This window comes from Balaenoptera borealis, assembly GCF_965194805.1.
Source record: "Balaenoptera borealis genome assembly, chromosome: 1".
NCBI lineage: Eukaryota > Metazoa > Chordata > Mammalia > Artiodactyla > Balaenopteridae > Balaenoptera > Balaenoptera borealis.
This window is the reverse complement of record NC_138860.1, coordinates 23,504,822-23,523,982: the sequence shown is the minus strand read 5'-3', so window position 1 is coordinate 23,523,982 and position 19,161 is coordinate 23,504,822. Positions and strand designations below refer to the sequence as shown.

The following is a 19,161-nucleotide window of genomic DNA, read 5'->3' as shown; positions in this document are numbered from 1 at the left end:
GGGGGGAAAAAAAAGCTAATAGCTTCTAAGTTCCCTTCCAGCATGAAAATTTTTGCAGGGTTAATTGTGTTGAAAATGAATCCCTCCCAGGGATATTTGTAATTTAACTAGAGATAATATCATACCCAAAAGAATTAATTTCCAGTGGAATTTCAACAGGTAACAGAAATGGCCAGTGGAGAGATGAGAGATTAGCCCATCCTGCTTTGTGGTAATGCCCATCCTAGCCATGCAAGCCTTTGCTTTGGGATAGTATAAAAGGCACTGAATAAGAGTCAAGTGACCTGAGTCTATTTCTGACTCAACCTTATTCAACCAATATTTACTAAGCACCTACTATAGGCCTGGCATTGGGCTAGGCTCTAGGAATCCAAAGATGAATGGGACACAGTCTGTGTCCTCAGTGAACTCCTAGTCTGTTAGGAGGCAGCTATTACCATGATGAATGTTCCCGCAGCAGTAGAGACAAAACGCTATGGGAACACAGAAGAGAGGATAATTAATTCTGCCTGGAGAAAGCCACAGAGAATTAATGTTTGTGTCGGGCCTTTAAGGATTAGAAGGACTTCAGCAGACTGAGCAACAGTGAGAACAGTGGGGGAAAAACACTGGAACGAAGGCACAAGGAGGTGGTTGCTGGGGAGGGGGGGGCGTCCAGACATATGGGACACAAGAAGGGAAGGGGCAGGCATGAAGCTGAAAAGCGAGGATGGGGCCAGAGTTTGGAAGGGCTGTCAGTGCCTTACTCAGGAATGGAAACAGTACCCTTCAGACTGTGTGGAGCCATGAGAGTTTTGAACTTTCACGGAAAGACACATTCAGGACACTGCCACCTTCTCACGGGCAAGAGGTATGGCGGTTTTACCCGAGGCTGTGAGGATGGAGAGGAGGGAAGGAGATGCTCTGAGGATAGAATGGCTGCATATGATTGGCAGCTTAGATGTTGGAGGTCAAGGAGAGGGCGCAGTCACAAGTGACAGATGAGGCCTCCTGCACGGGCTTCTAAGAGGTGGGGAAGCCAGTAAGTGAAGACAGGAGCAGGAGCCCACAGGAGATAATAATGAGCTTGCTTTGGGGCCTGCTGGGTTAAGAGACCAGGGTGTGGAGTGAAGGTGGCTGTCAGTGTTCCTGCAGAGGATTCTTCTGTTGTTTATGATGTGGGTCCTCTAAGAGGACACCACGTCCTCCTGGTGTCTGTGCCAGCTACGTGCCCACACCCGTTCATCTCTGACCTGGCCCTTCTTCTGATGCCGTCATGTTTTCCGTCAGCCAGCAGGAGTTTTGTGTGCTGGAAGGGAACTTGGAAGGTATTAGGTCCTTTCCAAAGTGACAACGAGCCTACAGGAGCCACCTGCACAAGGAGTTGGCATTGGATAAGTGTCAATAGGAGTGTTGGAAGGAGACAGGTGCAAAAGTAGACAGGTACGAACAAGAGCCCTGGCACTGCCGCTGCCATTAACCAGAGTCCAGGCCAAATGAAGCTTCTGGAAGCTCAGGTCCTCCTTGAGTACAGACCTGCTTCTTCACTTTCTAGATGCTAATCTACCCTCCCTCCACTTATCTCTTGTTTTCACTTTGTCTTTCTTAAGTAATATTCTTGCCTGGGGAACTATCTTTCCAAAGAAAACTTGTGATTTCCTTCTGTTTATTTCAGCATGAACATTGCTTAGTGAAAACCAATGTTCGTTTATGAGCTAGAACTCTATTGTGGAGATAAAGTGGTTTGGGAAGCGTTTGGGCAATTAGAAACACATCTCAAAACCCCTAAAAAGGGCTTCCCTGGAGGCGCAGTGGTTAAGAATCCGCTTGCCAATGCAGGGGACACGGGTTCGAGCCCTGATCCGGGAAGATCCCACATGCCGCGGAGCAACTAAGCCCGCACGCCACAACTACTGAGCCCACGTGCCACAACTACTGAAGCCCGTGTGCCTCGAGCCCATGCTCCACAGCAAGAGAAGTCACCGCAATGAGAAGCCTGTGCATGGCAACAAAGAGTAGCCCTCCCTCGCCACAACCAGAGAAAAGCCCGCGTGCAGCAACAAAGACCCAACGTAGCCAAGAATAAAAAACAAAACCAAACCAAAAATAAAAGCCTAAAAATGTGCATGCTCTTTGACTTGGTAAACCCACTTTGAATTTACACTAGAGTAGTAGTGGATGAGTGCACAAATATGTATGTATGAGATTGTTTATCATGCTTATTATAGTAAAAAACTAAGATATAACCTAAAATTCCAAAAATAAGAGATTAAGTAAATTGTTCACAATTATCTATATAATGGAATTTTATAAAAATTAACTCATTAAAAACGACAATATAGATCAACATTTGCTGACAACTAGAAAGCCAGAAAGATGTTCAAGATTTATTCATTGAAAATAATAGATTATATAAATGTATTATGTAAAATTTTTAATAAAAATATCTGGAGGGGCTTCCCTGGTGGCGCAGTGGTTGAGAATCTGCCTACTAATGCAGGGGACACGGGTGCAAGCCCCGGTCCGGGAAGATCCCACATGCCGCGGAGCAACTAGGCCCGTGAGCCACAACTACTGAGCCTGCGCGTCTGGAGCCTGTGCTCCGCAACAAGACAGGCCGCGATAGTGAGAGGCCCGTGCATCGCGATGAAGAGTGGCCACCGCTTGCCGCAACTAGAGAAAGCCCTCGCACAGAAACGAAGACCCAACACAGCCAAAAATAAGTAAATAAATAATTTTTTAAAATATATCTGGAAACCAAAATCAGCAAAATATAAATAATAATTATCTAGAGCACAGTGGGAGGAATTTCTGTTGGTTTAATTATTTTTCTTCCTGCTTCTCTTTATTTCCTAATCTTTCTACAACTAGTATTGCTGGCATAAATAAATATCTTTATCTCTTTCAAATGTGCAAGGGCCAGTTTATCAGCTGTCTTCCCAGACTGAAGAGCAAAGGAAGAACAGAAAAGCTGTTGGAAAAAAAAAAATCTATTAAAAGAAAACAAGTGGCGAAATTGGAAATTATGGGCTACAAAGTATATTTTCCAAAGGGATTTCCCTTTCCCCGCCCATGCACCCTCTGGGGGATTCTTTGGAACTGGATACTCTCAGGTCATAGTCACATAGAGGATCATATACAGGGTCCTTTTAGACACAGTTCCACTTTGCCCCCCAACTTTTCCTAATATTTTAGCTCTTCCACAGTCTCTCAGATATAAAAACCACTCAAGATCTCATTTCTTACCTTAAAGCTATTATTACTTTTTAATTCTATTTTGCTCTGTGCAGTTTATCTTCTAAACTGGACATGTTGCTGCAGGGGATGAGTATTCGTGAAGAGAGTGGTCAGGTGAGGGTGATCAGGCCTGAGAGTGATAAACATCAGCAGAAGCCAAAGGGATGCTGGGAAACAGGCTTGTACAACATGGTCAGCTCTAACTGGTAATCATACATATGCAAAATAAGATACTATTATTCTCACCTCTGCAACTGAGGGGGGAGAAAAGATAGGATCCAGTGTTGGCAGTAATGCAGGGAAACAGACTTCATAGGCTGCTGATGGCAGTGTAACCGGCTACAAGCTTTTCTGCAGGGCTTTGGCAATGTGGATTCAAAGCTATCCACAGGTGCATACCTTTTGACCCAGAATTTCTACCTCTAGAAATTCATTTTAAGGAAATAATCAGAGATGTAATTATATGCTTATCTATAAGAATATTCATCAGTTTTTTAAAATTAATTAATTTATATATATATATATATATATATTTTTTGGCTGTGTTGGGTCTTCATTTCTGTGCGAGGGCTTTCTCTAGTTGCGGCAAGCGGGGGCCACTCTTCATCGCGGTGCGTGGGCCTCTCACTATCGTGGCCTCTCTTGTTGCGGAGCACAGGCTCCAGACGCGCAGGCTCAGTAGTTGTGGCTCACGGGCCCAGTTGCTCCGCGGCATGTGGGATCTTCCCAGACCAGGGCTCGAACCCGTGTCCCCTGCATTGGCAGGCAGATTCTCAACCACTGCGCCACCAGAGAAGCCCCCATCAGTTTTATAACAGAAAATTTTAAGAAAGCGTAAGTTTCTATCACACAGATCTGTGCTCAAATCACAACTTACTAGTTGAATGAACCTGGGCAAATTCCTCAACTTTTTTTAAGCCTCAGTTTCCTCATCTGTAAAATGGGCACAATAACAGTACCTTCTCCTAACCATTTCTCCAGCCATGACTCACCATTTCTCTACATCTCTTGGCAACAAAACTCCTCAAAAGAGTAGGCTACCTGCACTCTCTTTGAAATCGGCTCCCACCAGTTTCTTGCCCTCGCCACTCCAGTGAAACTGATGTTGTCCAGGTCACCAACATTGACTAAATTCAACAAACAATCCTTGGCTCTCATCATAATTGGGCATAATTCGGCACAGTTGGCCCCTCCTTCTGTGACATACTTTTTTCTCTTGGCTTCCAGGACACTGTACACTCCAGATTTTCTTCCTACCTCACATTGGTCACTCCTCCATCTCCTTTGCTGTATCTTCCCTTTTCCCTGCCCTCTTAAGGACAGAGCACCTGGGACTCAGTCCTTGGTCTTCTCTTCTCCATCTACACCCCTTCACCCTCCCTTGATGGTCTCATCCAGTGTCAAGATTTTGAATAATATCTGTATGCAGATGATTCTAACGTATATCTCCATTCCAGACCGCTCCCCGAAATACAGGCTGGTTTTTCCAACTGACTACGCAACATCTTTATTTGGATGTCTAATAGGCATCTCAAAATTAATATACAAAACAAAATTAACATCCTTATTCTCACTCCCCAATTTGCTCCACCCGTGGCATTCCTACCTCAATTCCGTTCGTCAGGTTGTTCACAACAAAAACCTTAGAGTCATCCCTAATTCTTTTTTTTTCCCTGTCATACCCTACATCCAATCTCTTAGAAAATCTGTTGACTCCACCTGCAGAATATATCTGGAGTCAGATCAGCTTTTACCACCTTCACCACTACTAGCCTGATCTGAGCCACTATCCCCTCTCACCTGGGTTACTGAAATGGACTCCTAATTAGTGTCCCTGTGACCATCCTTGCCCTCCACCACTTATTTTTAATCAACTGATTTTTTTAAATTAATTAATTAATTAATTTATTTATTTAATTTTGGCTGTGTTGGGTCTTCGTTTCTGTGCGAGGGCTTTCTCTAGTTGCGGCAAGCGGGGGCCACTCTTCATCGCGATGCACGGGCCTCTCACTATTGTGGCCTCTCTTGTTGCGGAGCACGGGCTCCAGACGCACAAGCTCAGTAGTTGTGGCTCACGGGCCTAGTTGCTCCGTGGCATGTGGGATCTTCCCAGACCAGGGCTTGAACCCGTGTCCCCTGCATTAGCAGGCAGATTCTCAACCACTGCGCCACCAGGGAAGCCCCCTCCACCACTCTTTTCTCAAGACAGCAGCCTGAATGATTCTTTTACATTTTAAGTTAGATTATGTCACTTTTCTTATCAAATCCCTGCAATGGTGTCCACTTGGAGTAAAAAGCCAAATCCCAGTGAGGGCTTTCAAAGTCCTCCATGATCTGGTTTCCTGATATCACTCTAATCTCATCTTCCACCTCTCTCCCCATTCACTCCCTTCCACTACAGCCACTTTGGTTCTTTTGCTGTTTCTTACCCACACAGACATTCCTGCCTTTAGGGCTTTGGGAGTAGCCACCCTTTTGCCTGGAATGATCTTCCTTCTTATTCCTTTCAAGTCTGCTCAGATAGCACTGTCACATGATGGGTTCCCCAGAGGGCAGCCTCGGAGGTGGAGATTGACATGCAGGAATTTTATTTAGGAGTGCTCTTGGGGTCAACTCCCACATGAGGGAGAGGAAGAAGAGGGGTTGGTCTGTCTCAACAAAGCTGTAAGCCAACCCCACACGGAGCTCTGAAGCTGGCAGAGTTAGAGTGAGGGGCTAAGACACTCTCTACCTGATTCAACCAGACATTGGATTGAATTGACCATTGGAAGGCAGCTGTAGGGAAGGGACCAGGCGACTGTCTTCAGCAGAGGCAGTTCCAGAGGAAGGCTGACAGCTGAGGGATGTCTGCTGGCCGCACTCCCAACAAATTGGGTGAATAAGGTCATCAGCCCTGATGCGGATCATGGGCGGTGCATTACAGCATCCATTGTAATCCACCCCTTCTGTGCTCAGATCTACCACTTGATAGAAGTTTGGGGAGCAGCTCCTCCAGAATTCCAGGAGGCTTCTTTCTGAGGGGAAACTTACAAGAGAGAGGTTAAGGGGAGGAACCATAGCCCCTGGCATGGCAGATTGTCTTGGGGCAACAGCTGAAATTTATTTTCTCTCCTTCCCCGTATTACCCATTCTAGAGTCCCCTCACCTGCAAATAGCACCTTTGCTGATCTAGGTGGCTTACCTGGTGGGTGACCCAGCCCCTCGCCTCTGATGGTTCTGTTCCCTGTCCCCATGCCCTTCTCAGCCATAGCTTCTAGACTTGTCCAGCAGCTGTCAAAATTGGGTGAGGAAGTATCAAGAGTCACCCAAATGGACCCCCTGCATGCCACATTGTTCTTCTTGCCCCAAGTGTGGAATAGCCATCCTGCCTTCTCTACTGGTCAGGGTCTGTCACTCCTGCCAAGATGGGGACTCCTCCTCTTGACTGCTTGTCATGTGGCACGAAGAGCCTGAAGTTCCCAAGGGGCAGCCATAGCCTATAATTCAGTGAGAATTTTTCTGTGTCCCCTAGTGGAAGCATTTCTTCTTTTATAACCGGGATCTCTAACCCTGCAGATCCCAGAGCTGCAGAGACAGGAAGCGCAAATTCCCTGAGTGGATCATTGAGAGTGATGGTAAAGGGAGTCATTCTTGCTTCTACCTCTTGGTTCCCAGATTGAAAAAGGATGTCGCCATCTTAGCAATGCCTTCAAGTTGATGCTTCAACAGCCTATTCCTTCACTCTCTCTGACTAGATAGTATGATGTATGCCTATGGTCATGGGCCTACATTTGCACCTCTTTTACTGCAAAGTGAGTCCCTTGGTTTAATACAATGTTACGTGCGATCTGATGCTGGCAGATTGGAACACTCTAGAAGCACTTGGATAGCAGTACTGGTTGAGGCCCTGCATGGAGAAAAGGCAAAGTCATCAATGGAATATCTAAGTCTTGCAACATTAATTGCAAAAAAAAAAAAGAGAGAGAGAGAAAGGAAGGGAAGGAGGGGAAGAAGAAAGGAAGGAAGGAAGAAAGAAAACTTTAAAATAGAGCTGTACTTCCTCATCAATGAAATATTATACTTTGTAACTACTGAAAACTATGTTCTAGAAGACTAGTTAGTAACATAGTCTGTGCTGTTATGTGAGAAAAGCTGTTTATAAAACATTTTATACACAAAACAATCAGTACAATTTGATTTTGTAAATCTATGTGAGCATAGAAAAATATTCAATAAATGGTAGTTGTTATATTCTACATTCATCTATTAGGGCCCCAGTGCTTTTCTCATACATTGAGTAAGCTATAAATTAAAGTCATAACACATTAATCATTTATGTGTCAGAATTTAATGCAAATGTTCTCCATCTTTTATCTCTTCGTTTGCACAGAAGTTTTAAATTTTAAAATATTCAAATCTGTTCATCTTTTCCTCACTGATAGCTTCTCTTGCTTTAAAGCCATGAAAAATTGTCATTCCTGCACCGATCTAATAAATGTTATATTTTCTGCTAGTTTTTCTATTTAAAAAATTTAATTGCTACTCCTTGTAAGGTAGCTGGTTGGTTTCCTCAGGGATGATAGCAAAGAAAAGAGTCAGAGTTGATCTCTGTTGCTGGCAGGTTGGACGTATACCACAGTAGCTAGATCAGCCTTGGTGAGGGGGATCCCATGCTGTTGGGCTCATGCATAGCCTCTGTCCCTCACAATATGGCTACTCATGCACCCAGTGTGCCAGCAGATATGACAGAGGTGGGTTGACTTTAACGGGCTGAGTCAGTTTTGCCTACCTCGTTGTTTAATTCTTCTTCTTTGGTAAGTACTATCTCATAGGCATGCTAGCCAACGACCTTCACCCTGCATGCCGGTTCCCACATGTCCATCCAAGTGTCTCCACCACAGACTTCCTAATCCTGATCTTCAACTCTTTCTCTTTCAAGGCCACTGACCAAGCCGTTCACCACTGCCCATGAGTTTTTATTTATTCCCAAACCCAAGCCACTTCTTTCTTTCACACAAATTGGATGACAGATTCAGTGCCTGAAGGTCTTGCCATTGAGAGGATTTCTCTTTCCATTGTCTTTCGGATCACCCCAGAATGATACTGTAGTGCAGCTACCCATGCATTTTCAGCTCGTACCCACATATCAAGACAACTCATCCATGAACCTCACTAAGGATTTTCCCTCCTCCATTAGCTGGTCATCACCTGGTATCCAGGGATCCACATGGAACCGTGGGAGTGAGCTGAGGGAGAGGGGCTGGTGCAGCAGTGACGGGTGGCCTGTGTGTCTGGGTCACCAACTTGTGTAGATCACTTATACCCATCATTCCTGCTCACGGTTGACCCTGGCTGCAGCATTTCCGTCTTATGATGAACTACTTCTGGGACTGCCTGACCTTATGATTCCAGCGGCTCTGACAGAACCCAGCTCATGCTGAGCAGTTCTGGCTTCCTGGCCACTTGTTGTCCCACGGTCAGGTGTCTGTCTCTATTAGGGCCTAATAGCATGCCAGGAGCTTTCTAGAAAGGTGTTTAATTCTCCGTGGCAGATGGCATGGCCTTGCTCCAGAACCCTGGGGATCTGCATTGTGATTCTCCCATCGGGACTTGTCATAAATTCCACATGACGTCTTTGTCTACCACTGATACCTCTAGGAACACAGGCTCTGCCAGATCACGTGGCCCAAGTAGCAGGACTGCTTGCGTTGCAGCCTGGACTTTCTCTGCAGAGCCCTTTCCTGCTCTTAGCCCCACTTAAAGCTGACAGGCTTTCATGTCTCCTGGTATACGGGTTGAAGTGATATTCCCAGGTTTGGAATATGCTGCCTGTGAACAGGTGTTGGATTTCCTTCTTTGTGGTGGGAAATGCAAGAGCCACTACTATATCCTTTACTTTGGAGGGGGGATGTCTCAGCATGCCCCAGACCCCCTAGACCCCTAAAAACGTTACAGACATGTGAGACCTCTGAATCTTCATAAGGTTTTTCTCCCACTCTCTGGGATGCATGTGTTACAGAGGTCTCTAATGAGCTAGTCACTCCTTGCTCATCTGGTCCAACTAGCATGATGTCATCAATATCCAACCAGTCCAGGTCTCTTGGGACCACATAATGCCAAGAGTGGGAGCATTAACATAGCCCTGAGGCAAGACTGTAAATGTAGGGACTTCCCTGGTGGCTAGTGGTTAAGACTCCACGCTCCCAATGCAGGGGGCCCGGGTTCGATCCCTGGTGAGGGAACTAGGTCTCACATGCATGCCGCAACCAAGAGTTAGCATGCCACAACTAAAGAGCCAGCGAGTTGCAACTAAGGAGCCCACCTGCTGCAACTAAGACCTGATGCAACCAAATAAAAAAATATTAAAAAAAAAAAAAGGGACTGTAAATGTATATGTTGTCTGTTCCAGGTGAATCAACTGTTCTGATCCTGTTTCTGGTAGGGATAGAAATAAATGCACTCATTGGTTCCCTGGCCACATATTATGTACCTGAAGATATGCTAATTTGCTCTAGCAAAGATATAACATCTGGCACAGCAGCTGCAGATAGGTCTACTGCTTGGTGGACTACAGTAATCTCTTGTCATCCTCCAGGATCTGTCTGACTTTTGCAGGGTGCAGACTAATGATTAAATGGAGACATGCTGGCGACCACCAGCCCTGTATCCCTTAGACTCTGAATTGCTTTTGTAATTACTTTGTATGAATTGCTATCATCCTCCCTGGGATGCACTATTGTTTTTTATTTACTATCTTGGCTCATGGGGGGCAGGAGTGGTGCAAGAAAGGGAGTTTCAAAGGCCTTTCCACTAAATAGCTTTTATTCCACAGGCCAAGGAACCAAGATATGTCCATTCAGAGACTAGGGAAGTGACCACCTGGTGGGTCCATGGACCCAGTGGGCACACTGGGGGCCAGACCTGGGCCAGCCTCCACTTACTAACTGGCCCCCATATGCACCCACTGTAACAGGGTTCTCATGATGATACTTCAGATATCAGGGTCTCAACTCAGACCCCATGCCCAACAGTCCTTGAAAGAGTATTCCCTTTTCTCAGTATCTGACTACCCAAACAAGTAGCCACAGTTCCCTTTTGGGAAAGGTTTGGGCAATGCCTCCATGTACATCACCATGGTGTTACAGGGTACTTCCTACTGGGGACCTGACCTTTCTTTCAATGCATGAGTTCTAGGTCTGAAAACTAGTTCCTTTCTGGAAACTGAGCAAGGGATTGTGGCTTTTTATTGGGGCTGCCATCCTTGGATTACTCATCATCAGACTGAGGAGAACACTTTTGCCCAATTACTTCTGTTGTGTTCTATTAACCATCTCCACAACTCTCTGGGGGCCAGAGTCCCCTGGCTGCCACTCCAGCCTTGCTACTCATTAGGACAATTGCATCCACCTGGCTACTGAGGGTGAGCTACCACATCTGGTCCCTGTTGTTTCAGGGTCCTATCATCCCCACTATCATTAGTGAGCCGGGTTCTGTGATGGTATCTCCTACCCTTAGCCCTGGCCTATAGACTCTTAGTGACACTGGTGCCCCTCTCACACTCACCAGGATACCTCTTACGCTTTGAGGTATCCTCCAGGCCTTCCTATGGGACACAGCCACCTGGCAGGCTTTTCTGTTGCACATAGTATATCAGTTCTAACGTGCCCACTTCTCTGAGCCTTTTATTCCCATCTTCCATCATCTGCCACGGCTATTCTGGCATTTCTACCTCACTTAGTGTGGGCTATCAGTTTTCCATGCTTCTAAGAACCATCCTAGCAGCATGTTCACTCTCTCACCCTGGAATCTTGCCAGGGCATTAAATCCTATGTCCTGAAAGACTGCTCCCAAATTGAAAATCTCTTTTCCGGCTTTTTACATTATCCCTGTTAATCCTGCACCTTCAGAATGCAGTCGCCTGCGTGCTCTCACAGCAGCTCCTGGTGTATGTTGGTAGGTTTAGCAGGGCCTCTGGAGTAGGAGCCCTATCCTACCTTATCAGGCCTAGCTTGTCTCTGTCCAGGTTATGCTGTGGCTTTACCTTAGGTATTAGCCTAGTGGTCAGGAGGGCAGATGGTGGCAGATTCTATAGGAGGGGTGTGTGTCCTGCCAGGGAGAGTCCCCTGCAACCTCTCTAAGCAAGGGGGCAGTGCCAGCCCTTCTTAGGGAGAGGTGGGCCACTTCTGCAGGCTCCGAGGGTTCAGGTAACCTGGAAATTCAAGGTTTTGGGGTACATCAACTCAGATATTCACATTCCATGTGTCGAGGTTCCATTCTTTCCCAATAAGGGCTCTGTCCTGTCTACGTTGGGAGTTTGACCATCTTTGGTGCTCGCTACTCTTGTGATTAAGTCTTGGACCTGCTCTTCTGCTTTCCCTGTCCTCCAGGCACAGGTGAGCGTCTCCTTATATGTTCCCAAAGAGGTCCTCTGGCTTTCACACCAGGTTTTTAATTGCTGATTAATCCTTCTCAATATTGCAAAGTATTAATTATTCTAATTCCACTGTCCCAGTAGTTACTATTTCCCCCATATTTCTCAAATGCCTGATATATCACACCCACTAGTGCCATTCCCTTCCACCAGAATACTATCCCAGTTTACCATCAGTGAAAGGTTTAACAAGTTCACTCCTACCTTACTAGGTAAGGCAGGGTCCTTACTGTCAGCTGGATGATGGGTGATCTAATTCCAAAATCCTATCTTAGCACCTTCTTTCTTCAACCACTGCTGATACCAATAGTCATAGGTTGAATTCCCAGGGAAGCAGATCCTAAGGCAGGTATCAACACAGAAGAAGTTATGTTAGGAAGCACTCTTGATATCAACACCTCTGGATGGGAAGTGAAGGGGGCAGGATTGTATACAGGGAGAAGTTGGTTGGACCACAGTGCAGCCTCAGTGAGGCCTTAGCCAGGCCCATGTGAAGATCTAAAGCTGGACTGACCCTTTGGAGTAGTGTCAAGCTGGGGCAAGGGAACAGATCTTTGAATCCTCACATTAACCAATCATTGGGTGTAGGCTGCCCCTGAAGCCAGTGTGATCTTGGGTAAGGTGACTTTCTCCATCAAAGGCAATTTCCAAAAACGCTGAAGTCTGTCAACACTCCCAGCAGCTGGGGGAAATGTCCTCAGTCCTGAAGGGGTACTTGGACAGCATCAGAACTTCTACTATAATCCTAATAAATAGATAAATAGACCTGACTATCCTATTTACTTAGTGAGACAACCCATGCCACTTCTTCATAGTCTATCCCTGCATCCTGAGCACATAGATTAGGATCAAATGACCACATGATAGGGGCTAAAAAAAAAATTTATTGAACAAATGAACAAGAAAATAAATACCTAACTTGTTGGGTTATTGTGAGGATTGAATTGAGTTGATGAATATGAAGTAATTAAACAGGCCAGACACACAGTAACCACCATGTTACCTATTATTATTATAGAGTTTAGAGACTTAGACCAACATGGTAATAGTGATCGTCTCTGACTAGTGGGATTATGGGTAATTTTTATTTTGTTCTTTGAAATTTTTGTATTTCCCAAACTTTCTATGATAAGCACATTTAATTTTGCAATCAGGAAAAAATGGTAAATTAATGGTAAAAAAATGGTAAATGGGAATTTCTGTACAGTAAAGAGCATGAAATTTTTAATGGACATCATCTCTCTGTATCAAAAAGAACAATTGGTTTGACAGCAAATTTCAAATGGTCCTTTCTTAAGGTTGACCTCTAAGTTTCTGAGTACCTAGAACTGTGCCTGGCACAGAGCAAGCACTCAGTAAATATTTGTTTGAAAATTAATGGAGAAGAACAGAGAAGGAGATTGGCATCATGGGGGTTAGGAGGTATCCGTCCTACTGTTGAAAGCAGCATTGTCAGACTGAGAGGTTTTTAAAATGCATTGTTCTGGTCTCAGTTTTCCTATATGTCAAGGTGATAATAAATACCTGTGTCCCTCTCTGACCTTTTAGTGACCTCATGAAACTGCTTCAAGAATAAATGACTTCAATGCTATCCCTATCAAAATCCCAGCTGACTTTTTTGCAGAAATTAACAAGATGATCCTAAAATTCATGTGGAAATCCAAGGGACCCAGAATAGCCAAAACAATCTTGAAAAAAACAAAGTTGGAGGACTCATACTTCCTGATTTCCAAACTTTTCTACAAAGGTCAAGACAGGTGTGGTACTGGCATGAGGATAGAGATATCGACCAATGGAATAGAATCGAGAGTCCAGAAATACACCCTCACATATGGTTGATTGATTTTTAAGAAGGGTGCCAAGAATTCAAGAGGGAAAAAAATAGTATTTCCAACAAATGGTATAGGGACAACTGGATCTCCTCATGCAAAAGAATGAAGTTGACCTCCTATATCACACCATATAAAAATTAATTCAAAGTGGATCATACATCTAAGTGTAAGAGCTAAATTATAAAACTCTTTGAAGAAAACAAAGAAATAAATCTTCATGACCTTGGATTAGGCAATGGTTTCTTAAATATGACAATACAAGCACAAGTGACAAAGGAAAAAATAGTTAAAAATAAATTGGACCTCATCAAAAGTAAAACCTTTTGTGTTTCAAAGGATGCCATCAAGAAAGGGAAAAGACAGACCACAGGATGGGCAAAAATATTAACAAATTATATAACTGATAAGGGACTTATATCTAGAATATATAAGGAACACATACAACTTGACATAAAAACAACTCAATTTAAAAATGGGCATAGATGACTTCCCTGGTGGCGCAGCAGTTAAGAATCTGCCTGCCAATGCAGGGCACACCGGTTCGAGCCCTGGTCCGGGAAGATCACACATGCTGCGGATTAACTAAGCCCGTGCGCCACAACTACCGTGCCTTTGCTCTAGAGCCCGCGAGCCACAACTACTGAGCCCGTGTGCCACAGCTACTGAAGCCCGCGCACCGAGAGCCCGTGCTCCACAGCAAGAGAAGCCACCACACTGAGAAGCCCGCGCACAGCAACGAAGAGTAGCCCCCGCTCGCGGCAACTAGAGAAAGCCCGTGCGCAGCAACGAAGACCCAACGCAGCCAAAAATAAATAAATTAATAAATTAATTCAAAAAAAAAATGGGCATAGGATTTGAATAGACACTTCTCCAAAGAATATATATATGGCTGATAAGCACATGAAAAGATGTTCAACGTCGTTAGTCATAATGGAGATGCAAATCGAAACCACAACGAGGTATCGCTTCATCATTGGATGAGGCTCTAATAAAAACAAGGAACAAAACCAAGTGTTGGGGAGGATGTGGCAAAACCAGAACCCTGCTACACTGCTGGCGGGAATGTAAAATGGGGCAATTGCTTTGGAAAACAATGTGGCAGTTCCTCAGAAAGTTAAACATAGAGTTACCACATGACCCATAAATTCTACTCCTACATATATACCCAAGATAATTGAAAACCTATGTTTACACAAAAACTGATGCACAAATGTTCACAGCAGCATTATTCCTAATATTCAAAAGGTAGAAACAACCCAAATGTCTGTCAACAGAAGAATGGATAAACAAAATCCATACAATGGAATATTCTTGAGCCATGAAAAGGAATGAAGTACATATTAAATGAATACATACTAAAACATGGATGAGGCTTAAAAACATGCTCTGAAAAGGCCACATATGGTATGACTCCATTTATATGAAATATACAATAGAGTCACGTTTATAGGGAGAAAGCTGATTGGTGGTGGCTAGTGGATGGGGAGAAGGATAAGGGTAGGGGAAGGGGGGATGAGAAGGGACTCCTAATAGGTTCAAGTTTCCTTCAGCGGTGATGAACATGTTCAAAAATTAGGTAGTGGTGATGGTTGCACAATTCTGTGAATATACTAAAAACCGCTGAATTGTACATTAAAAGGGTGAATTTTATGGTATATGAATTACATCTAATTTCTTTTTTTTTTTTTTTTTTTGAAGGTAAATGACACAAGGAGCTATCCCTTGAACCAGAGAATTGGAGGCTGGACTAGGGCCAACCTTCAGGGGATGGGAAGTCCCTGTAGAGCCACAGGGCAGCCTGAGCCTTCTCCTTCTTGCTCACAGCACAGGTACTCACATACCTGTTCCCTGCAGGACACACCTGGCTCTGTGCCCTCTATCAGGTTGTTAAACGGCTTTCAGAGCCTGAGTTAGCTGGCAGCTGTGCGAGCTGAGTGACTCTTCTAAAAGGGCCTGAGATCCGTTCAAACAGCCCATCTAGGAGGCTTTTGTTTCCTTGCCCGGAACATCCCTTCCACCTGCCTCCATCCTCAGCCCCTCCTTCTCACGCCGCCTCCACCATAGGACCTTCCGGGTTCCTGCAGGCCTCTTTATCTCCTCCACAATCCCAAAGGTCATCTACTTCACCAGATCTGGTTGATCAAAAACACCACCAGGGATGATTTTTTTTTTTAAAGGACAGATTCCTGAGGTTCACCCAGATGAAATTCTGAGTCAGTAGGTCGGGGGTGGGCCTGGAAGTTGTGAAGCTGTCCCAGGTGATTGTGCTGATCAGCCTGACTTGGGAACCTTTGATCCAGTTCACCCTCCCACCCAGTGCTTCCACATCCCTGCCAAGCGGTTGACTCAGCTTTTCCAAGGAGTTTTCCCTGACTCGCCTCCAGAGTCAGGCGCTCCACCCAAGTGCTTTGAAAATGCTGTGCTCATCACTGCCCCTGTCTTAGTGCAAATGATGAATTGTCATTGTCTGTTTAAATGTCTCACTCCCCCACTTGACTAAAAGCTCTCTGAAGAAGGGGACTGTGTCTTGTTTAATGTTTTACCCCCAATGCCTGACTCATAGTAAAGACTCAATACATTTATTGAATGAATGAATGAACACCACCAGAAATCTACTAATATAACCATTAGCTAAAGCAACTGGTACAAAGAACTTGACAGTGACAATATTTACTTGGCTATTATATATAGGGAATTAAAATTTGATGGCTACCTCAGCTCTGAAGATGTGACTGCAAGCTAGCTGCCCTTTGGAGAGAAGTCTCACAAGAGCATCATTTAGGAAGACGAACCATTTACTAGAAGGGTGTGATGTATTCCCTAGGACCAAAAGTAAGCATTGAACTAAACTCTATTGTCTGTAAGTACTAGAGAAAATTAAAGTAGGAGCTGATTATTTCTCATCCCGAGAGGATTTAGATTCACCCATTTATCCAGCCAAGGGCAGATTCACGTTTTGAGGGGCCTGAAACAATTTTGGAGGCCCTTTTTAAGGAAGATCTTCTTTCTCTACCACCCACGAACTTCTAGTGCCAGGAGCCTAGGACATGCTCATTTCTGTGACACCACATCTGACCCTGCTCCTTTGTGACATGCCACGTGAGTCTTCAAAGTGGGTGGTGGGAGTACTCCTGTAAGCTGTTCCTACACTGGGACAGCTAGCAATAACTCTACACTTAAATAACAGCATACCATATAACTGTGTCCCCCACATCCCATACTAAATGTATTCTCAACACAACTGCCCCTTAGCTGGATCCCTAAATGCCCATGGCCACTCCAATATCCCTTGACAGGAGGGGAAGGTGATGGAGGGGAAACTGGAGTAGAGACAGAGGTCTTAACTATTAAATATCTTACTTTTGAAATCTTAAAATATCTTACTTTTGAAATTTTAATAAAAACATATAACCATGAAAGCACATAGTAGGGCCTCTCCCAGAGCCTTGGAAGGGGCCAGTGCCAGTGAGGGGCTTAAGCTTAAACTCCTTTGGCTTCACAGTTCAAGGTGCTTCTGCATACAACACCTGTTTATTGAGAATCTATTACATACCAGGTACTGCTGTTGGCACTAGGAATACAGCAATGAACAAAATAATCCAAGTCTCTGACCTGTGGCACTTACACTCTAGTTAAAATAGATCTGTTTCCCTGGCTTTGGAGGACAGGGAAAATGGATGTGTTGGCCACCACTGCCTCCCAATCAATATTCATGGAATGAATAAATGAATGATGAAATGAATGAAACATTTGAGAACTAAAAACTGTTATGCTACTGAGATTTGGTAACTCAAAAATGAAATTCAAGACAAATTACAAAGTTGCTCCAAAAGCCAGTGAAAAATTATAGGGATGGTATAATGACATGGGCGTTGCACCATAATTTTCCAGGACCCGGCAGGACTATTGTTCTGACATGTATTAGCATTGGCAGGTAACCAGAGTTTCCTGCCCCTTTCTTTCTACATTGGCACTCCAGCTAGTACACCTCCAAGGTAGGTCCTCCCTCAGGTCTGACAGGTAAAAACAGGGAAGGACAAGGGAGAATCAATCCCCAGTCCTGTGTGGCCGTCGCCTCTGCTTCTGCTCCCTGGCTGCCAGGAGCTGCTGGAGATGTGGCCCTGTCAGCTGCTTATCTCTCACGACCGTCTCACAACTGCAGGCAACCTCTCCCTCCCCTCTGGCCCTTCCACTGCCCTTCCCCCCACCTCCCAATTCACAGAGGTAGAAGACAATGCCCACAGTTTCCTGCCAGCAAACCTGCCCGCATCTGAGTCCATCTTCTCCTCTTCCACTCCTGATGAGATTAAAGTCCCAGGTCCACCACTTACGAGCTCTGTGACACTAATTGAGGCAATTGTGTGGGCCTCAGTTAAAAACTGGTCCCCACTTAAAAATCGGGATAATAATAGTACCTATTTTATTGGATTGTTGTGGGCATTAAATGAGATGATGGACATAAAAGGCTCGGCAGAAGGCCTCACACAAGAAACTTCCTGTAATTGTGAGCATTAGTCCAAGGCCTTCCTCGGTGTTCTGAGTTCTATCCCATTTTGCCTCCTCAGGAACTCCATTTCTATCAGTTAATTCACTCTCCCTATTTCTTCAACGTTTCTTTTACAGGTTCCTACCCATCAGCATTTTTAAAAATTCAATTTACTCCAATTTTTTTAAATGACAATGAAATTAAAAACTTTCCTTGACCCCATATGCCCCCTCCATCTGTCATTCTATTTTCTCCTCTACTTAACCTTCTTTAATTTTTTTTTTTTTAGATTTTTTTATGTGGACCATTTTTAAAGTCTTTATTGAATTTGTTACAATATTGAGTTTTATGTTTGGTTTTTTGACTGCGAGGCATATGGGATCTTAGCTCCCCAACCAGGGATCAAACCTGCACCCCTCGCATTGGAAGGCGAAGTCTTAACCACTGGACCTCTAGGGAAGTCCCTAACCTTCTTTAAACAGTGGTCCCCTCTCACTGTCTTTCCGTCCTCCCTTTTTTTCTGAATCCACCTACCACTCCTCCAAGCCAGTCATACCAAGTTCACTAAAATCTTCCTGTGGCTTTGAGACCCCACAGACAATCTTCAGTCTTTTCTTCCTTGGCTTCTCCTCAGCTTCTGACATTGTTAATTGTCCCTTCCTTGAAATGCCTTTTCTTCCCTTGACTTCCATAACATCACACTCTTTCATCTTTGCCTCCTACTTTTCCTCCTACTATTTTCCCTCGTCAGTTTCCTGTGTGAGTTTCTCTTCCTCTGTGGGTTCTTCAGCCTCTGCCCGCCCCTAAGTGGTTATGGTCTCTCTTATTCTAGCCTCAGTCTCTTCTTACTCTCCCCTGTCCCTTGGTTCAGCCCAGTGACTCTGTGGCCTCCTTTATCATCCCATGCTGAAGACCAATAATTTAGTGCCTCCAGGCCAGACCTCTCATCTGGGCTCCAGATGCATACACTGTACATTGCCTTCTCCACTTACATTTCCCATAGGCCTCTCAAAGACCATATGTTCAAAAATAAGCTTATCCTATTTCCCCATAAACTAGCTTTTCTTCCTGTTTCTCTCTTTCAGTGAGTGGCACCACTCTCTATCCAGTTGCCCAAGCTGGAAACTTGAGAATCTTCCTTCACTTCTCCCTTATCCAATCAATTAACAAGGCTTGTCAATTATTCCTCCTATAAACCCCTCAAATCTATTCACTTC

At 44.6% G+C, this 19,161-nt stretch overlaps 1 long non-coding RNA gene across 7 annotated transcripts in view; it reads right to left on the bottom strand.

Annotated features, from left to right (window-relative positions):
• Nucleotides 1-19,161, bottom strand: part of LOC309609114 — an 86,696-nt gene that overhangs the window by 27,831 nt on the left and 39,704 nt on the right. Inside the window, exons 5-7 of one of the 7 annotated variants that reach the window (XR_014233270.1) lie at nt 11,831-11,966; nt 6,398-6,486; nt 5,117-6,241 (exon numbers count right to left, since the gene is read on the bottom strand). This is a non-coding gene — a long non-coding RNA (uncharacterized lncRNA). Of the gene's footprint in view, nt 1-5,116; nt 11,967-19,161 lie in introns of those variants that run through there. The other 6 variants (XR_014233266.1, XR_014233267.1, XR_014233268.1 and 3 more) reach the window with 6 other exon arrangements.